The sequence below is a fragment of the Sinohyriopsis cumingii genome, chromosome 6, assembly GCF_028554795.1.
Source record: "Sinohyriopsis cumingii isolate HCF-2022 chromosome 6, ASM2855479v2, whole genome shotgun sequence".
NCBI lineage: Eukaryota > Metazoa > Mollusca > Bivalvia > Unionida > Unionidae > Sinohyriopsis > Sinohyriopsis cumingii.
The window spans coordinates 37780589-37787202 of record NC_142966.1 but is presented as its reverse complement, the minus strand read 5'-3'; the positions used below and the strand labels follow the sequence as shown (position 1 = coordinate 37787202).

The 6614-nt window shown below is 34.2% G+C and overlaps 1 long non-coding RNA gene across 1 annotated transcript; it reads left to right on the top strand.

The window, feature by feature from the left end:
* Positions 1-305: 305 nt before the first annotated feature.
* On the top strand, positions 306-3662 carry LOC149796731 (uncharacterized). The gene is made up of 2 exons (XR_016421451.1): positions 306-490; positions 2990-3662. It is a non-coding gene; the product is annotated as an uncharacterized LOC149796731 (long non-coding RNA).
* The last annotated feature ends 2952 nt before the right edge of the window (positions 3663-6614 follow it).

Genomic DNA, 6614 nt, shown 5'->3' with positions numbered 1-6614 from the left:
TGCTATATTGTTTTAATCATGTTAAATCGTATTTGTGTTAGGACTGGCCACTTTATATATTTTAATTTATATTTAATTTTGTTATATTTACATGCGAAAAAAGAAAGAAAGAAAAAACGGTATATAATAGTTGCATCAAACTGTGTGATGTGATGGTTTTCCTATTTCGGTCTAGTCATTCTTAGAGAGAGAGAGAGAGAGAGAGAGAGAGAGAGAGTCTTTATTGTGGCAATGTATACATATGTTTTTGCTCAGTCCTTTTCCCCATAGTGATTGTATACTGTGAGAGTGCTTAGAATCTGCACTGCATCGTGGTTAACATAACTATATACAAAACATTTGGCAAAGACGGACTCATTAAAGATAATAGGAGTTAACCTTTTGTCCCGCGGCTTCATTACCTACTGGATGTAGTAAATACCTCACATGAGAGGGACCTAACCAGGTTACCGAAAGCGTCTAAAGCAGACGACTTACTACAGCCATAGGGGTAAGTGGAAGATGATACATAAGTAAAATTTGTAACTGTATCTGTATTTTAAATGCCTGATATCGATTTATCTTTCATTCTTGTATTTTAAAACTTGAAAAGTGTATTGTTTATACATAGAACAAATATATTGGTTTGATGTAATTTATCGCTGAGGGCTTATTATCACGTAAGTTATCACATAGAAAATAAATAGCTTGTATTTCATGAATTATTTTCTGTAATGTTTAGTGTATTTCTGCTGCCCATGGCCATGATGGTAGCCCTGACGCATGTGGAAAGAAAGTGTCCTGGAATGAAGCTGATTGGTCCATTGTTTATACTGATAATAAAAGTCTAATATGCATACAGTGGTCCAGAAATAACATCAATATGATCATCAACACGTGGTCCAGAACCCCCATGTTTCTTTTCATTAGAATATCATGGGTTTCATACGTTTGTTTCAGAACCCACATTTGTTTACATGAAAAAATCCAATGTATTTCCTACGTTTGGACCAGAACCCCATTTTTATAAACATTTAAATGGATTTCCAACATTTTTTCCAGAACCCATATTTTACTATATTACTCAAGTACGATGCAGACCTCATCACGCAGCATTGCGTATCTTGCATATGAGGATAATATTTTAGACGACTATTAAAATTATCGCAACCCTTATGCATAGAGGGACGGTATTATAACTTTTGTATCTGATCATAAAGATGCTATACTAGGGGGTCGGAGAGACCTACTAAAACATGAAGAGGAGTCAAAATAAACCTGTTTAACTTCTTCTACATACACAAATATTAGTGGAGGAGATATATTCGAAAACCGCATTTTGCATTAAAAAAATTGTAGTGAACTAAAAAACCGAATAAAAACACGAGAAATCGTCAAAATAACCTGTTTCAAAATCTAATAGCAATAATTACATTACAATTCGGTTTGACAGGTTGGGTACGCTAAGGTTGGGATACGTTTGGACCTGCTTGCTTGCTAACAGTGAACACAAGTTATTAAATTCCAAAACTTCTATTATGATACAACTTACATTCGTGTACTTGGAGTTTAATACAAGAACACAAATTTCCCCGGCGTAATGCTTTATGCACAAGGAAGATTTAAACAGTCTCTTCGTCTGACCTTTGTAACACGTCGTTTTACAGTCGGTGATTTTGAATGGGGAATCGAATCTCATTTAACCAAGTTTTGAAAGCATATATTAAACACCGTATATGCACCTAAATACTGAATTGACGCGAGTATTTTCAGAGGTATTTCTAGAATAATATATGTACAAAACAGAATAATGTCGTTCTCAAATGTCTCTAAAGGCCATGGGACAAAAATATCGCCAGGAAAGATGTGTAATATCAGACTTGTGAACATATTCACACTTGTGAATAAATTTGATCAATTTGAATAATGTCCAATATTTCACTTCCTTGTAAATGTCGATGTACTCTCTGATTATCTTCATAACAATATTGGACAATATTGGACAATAACCGATCATTAGTGTTGCGGATTAATGAAGGGAGGTTACCCATGTCTTCAAGCTTAATAATAATAATAATAATAATAATAATAATAATAAGACCTATTATTATTGTTATAATAATAATAATAATGATAATAATAATAATAATAATAATAATAATACCCATTATTATTATTGTTTTTGTTATGATTATTATTATGATTATTATTATTATTATTATTATTATTATTATTATTATTATTATTATTCATAGCAGTAGTATTTGTAATAGGGGTATTGATGGCATGGTGATTGTTGTTGTGCTTCTGTTGCTTCTATAATTATCATTTGCCATTTTTGTGAATGTTGTCACGAAACTGTATAAATCCCTTTAGTTATTAAATACATTTGCTCGGGTTTCGTTTCTTGTGTACAACTATACCCGATGGTGATTTGTGTATATTGTACAATATTTCGAAACACAGAGTTCTGTTCATCCTATGCCGCACGTGCGAAATGCTTTCGATGGGAAAAACCGAATATTTCCAGCGTACAGACGATGTATGGTTGTATCGTCTGTTGATAAATGCCTCACCGTAAGATTAAATCTTGAAATTACGGAACGTCTTGTCAGTGAGCAGAATACTTAAGGACTTGCACATCTTCAGCTGTAGATGTGTGTGAGTTATTTATTAATTTATTGAGTATAAGTTATAACTATTGTACTACCACGTTTATTTTCCTATGTTTCCTCTCTATCATCGGCTTACGTAGTATAATGCAAATAATTTCTATTATTTTTGTGACTTAGCAAGAGATTTATATTAGCAATAAAACTGAATTTATTAAGAAACGTTTATTACCATAGGATTCTTATCGGACACAGGTAGGTTCACTTCTGAACGTGTTTATTGCTTTGTAATGTCGTGCCGATAATGCAATTTGTATAGCTTACCGTATATAACGTCATTACGTGTTGTCGTATATGCCCGTGTCATGGAGAGTACAAGGCGTTAGATGTATTTTCAGCTGCTCGGAGTCGACTTGGTACCATCTGTAGAGCTAACCACAGAAGCTGACCATAGCAGCTGTAAAGCTGAGCCATAGCAGCCATAGAGCTGAATGAACAGTATTGCTGGTCGAGTAGCAGGTAATCTTGCGTTGGTGACCGATTGGTGGGCACTGATTGCGTGACTGACCAAGGAATTGAATGGAGGTCGGCGACTACCTGGAATACTGACTGCTTGATTGACCAGTATGACTGGTAGCCAAGTGTGCTGGTGTCGAGTGTGTAACTCCATACATGTAATCTTTTAGCCGTAGGCTAATTTTGTGGTTTGTAATACCCAGTGTTTTGGGTATGTACAGATATTTTGTATGATACATGTTCCTTTGTTTTCATCATTTTACTATTTGAATAAAATACCTAATTTTTTACTAACTGAGTGAATTCATGTTTATTTTTTTACTATTTTTACTATTTTCATTCCTTTCGGCATGTGAAATTGATGTGAGTCATTCACTTTTGTCCTTGTACTGTGTGAGGTCATTTATTTGTATTCTCATTTGTTGTATTATTAGGTTCGTGCGAATTATGTTACTTTGTCCAATATTTGGATCTTATACAGGCATATATTTATCATAATTCTTTTCTCATTCAAGTCATTCATCATTAAATACTGTATTTGTATCACCATCAAAAGTGTTCTGTTATAAATTTGAAATCCCACCCGGTTATCTTGTTATGAATGTATTATGTCATAAAAATTAGCAATGACACTAATTGTCATATGTATTAATAATAATAATAATAATAATAATAATAATAATAATAAAATAATATAGAATTGTTGTATGCCTTTTAGAAAACAAAATTATTTGGTTAAATGCGACCCTTTTTTATTCTGCCATAGAGGCAAATATTTTGATCATCTGTCACGTAAATCATCATGTACCGTAGTGTATCATCGATTTGGATTTGGATCTTCCCTTGTGTAACAAAAATGTAATACAAGTGCCACGATCCAGAGATTCATTAAGGAAATAAAGATAAACTATTAATCTGAATATACAGCACAAATGTACGTTCAAGTGAATGTAAATGTTTCGTTTTCAGGATTTTAATTTATATTTTCCAAATTATATAAACATATTCATTCACGATAATTAAAAACTGGTTTAAACCTTCCCATTATGTATAATCTTCAAATCAAAACATCTTGGGATGTTATTAAATATGTAACATCATTTAATCCCGTGAGTACAAATATAATATGGACTTTATTCTTTTAATCTCGTGAGTACAAATATAATATGGACTTTATTCATTTAATCCCGTGAGTACAAATACAATATGGACTTTCTTCTTTTAATATCGTGAGTACAAATAAAATATGGACTTTCTTCTTTTAATCTCGTGAGTACAAATATAATATGGACTTTCTTCTTTTAATCCCGTGAGTACAAATATAATATGGACTTTATTCTGATGAGGACGGAGTAGCATAGGGAAAAAGGATAGTTCTAGCTCCCTTAATGTTTTTCCATAGTCGTTTCGCTCATTTATAATTTATTCATTTTGTTATCGGAAAGAGCGGAAGAGACCATTGCATAAAGCATACCATGAGTCCGGAACTTTTCCTGAACTATACTAGTATTTAGAACTGCCTATATGTATGTTTAGCCCATGATGAAAGGTAGTTAGATCTCACTATGTTTTTGTTTTTGTTTACACCAGACAATTGTTACATATATTTAGAGACGGCTGATAGGATGGCTCCTACAAGACAAATATTAGTGTTTTTACATAAAATGATTGCTTTGCTTCGTAGCATCACATAAACCGAATGTTTTTCTGACTTAGAGAATGGTATTAATTTCACATACAATGGAACGGCAGACCTCTAGGGGCTGGTAGTGGTCTTATATATCAGTTTAATACGAAACCTGAAGCTCAAAGTTCTTGGATGCAGGGATTGGCTTACATTGATTTCATTTGATCGCGATGGTGATTAAAACATTAGAGAATGAATTTTTGCTTGAGTAGAACATCCAGTATACAGTCTATAAGGGTCAAATGGACAAGCAGATGGCTTGCACTTCCTGCATCACAAAATGTTTGTTTGTTTCGCTTTTTTTGTTGAGGGGGTATTTGTTTTTTAAATCCAAATCATAACGGCTTCATTCTGATTGCAGTCTCTAGCATAGGTAGATGTCAGAAGGTACCGCGCGCACAGAGATTTACTTTAAAATTTTGACATGGTTTGATACCGATATATTCCATTATAGGCAACATCAATGGCAACAAGCTGGATCCTGGAACCACTATCACAACCGACATCTAATTTGAGTGGCAAAGTTGGAACGTAAAATAACAGCTCGAGTAGTCCGATTAACCAATACCGATTATAGTGAACACAAATATATTTGTTTCAATGTTTCGTGCAGAAAACACGCTATGCACGAGCAGAAGCTCTATGCTATTTTGTTGCTACGCGATAAGAAATAAATTGTACGCCATTCCACTGTGGGGAGTATCGTTTATCGTTCGAGACGCTGCATAACGTTCTGGCAGCTGTTTCTTTAATTATATTATTTGTGTTTTGTTTGATTTTATTTATAGATCTCTCTGACTCAATTTGAAAGTAGAATTAGAGACAATATTAGGTTGTAATAATGACTAGGAAAACACACTCGTCCTACAACAAATATGAAGCAAATGACTTTGGAGAACTCGCAGGAAAATATCAGGAGAGGTCATATAGGGAATGCCAGCAATTTTAAAAGTTCTCTCACCCCCCATAAACGATAAACTTGAAAACACAAGAGCATAAGATAATTCATTCATAACAAAAGCTGGAATCACATTAGGTACTACAGTTCCACCTGCAAGCAAATGACTTTTTACTTTCCAAGCAGAAGCGTTAGAGATACTAATGTTTTGCCTAATATGTCATTAGAATTCCTTTATTAATATAGCTTGCACAATTTAGCGTGGGTATGTGCGAAAGCGTGTCAGTAGCCTACCATTTGTCGGTGGTTCTTCTCGGAATTTTTCCGGGTTTTTCCTCCACCAGATATACTGGCCGTCATGTGTAGCCTATCATGTGCTGATAAACGGCATTAACCCTAGAACAGCAGCAACAACAACACCGTAGCTTTTTTTCAGCTGCATCATATTATATTCAACTCGTTAAATATATCTGGCGTCACGTCATCTGATTTAGTTCCATAGAGACCATAATCCAGTGCGTTGAGGTCATTGGCTAGGATATGGCGCTTCTCGTCGTAGCCAAACGGACCAATTTTATGTAATGTCATCGTACTTGGCATGTGGCGTTCCAAAAGAAACATGTTTATTCTGACGTATTATTTTTCACTAGATAACGCCCCCTGTAGTCATCATAAGTGATAAAACTTTTTACAACATTGTTCCATATTCCCGTAGCTCGTTTTTCCAAATCGCCATGGAATTGTAGAAAGTACATTTTATATCTTGGTCTAATGACTTCTTCAATCAATGACATGCTTTTCTTTAAAAGAACCTACGATTTTTATTGCTGACTTCATGGTAGTTGCTAAGTGGACGACTTTCTTTACTGGGGCAACTAGAAAAATCAAAACTGTCCCGCATCGCAAACATATCATCGTAAAC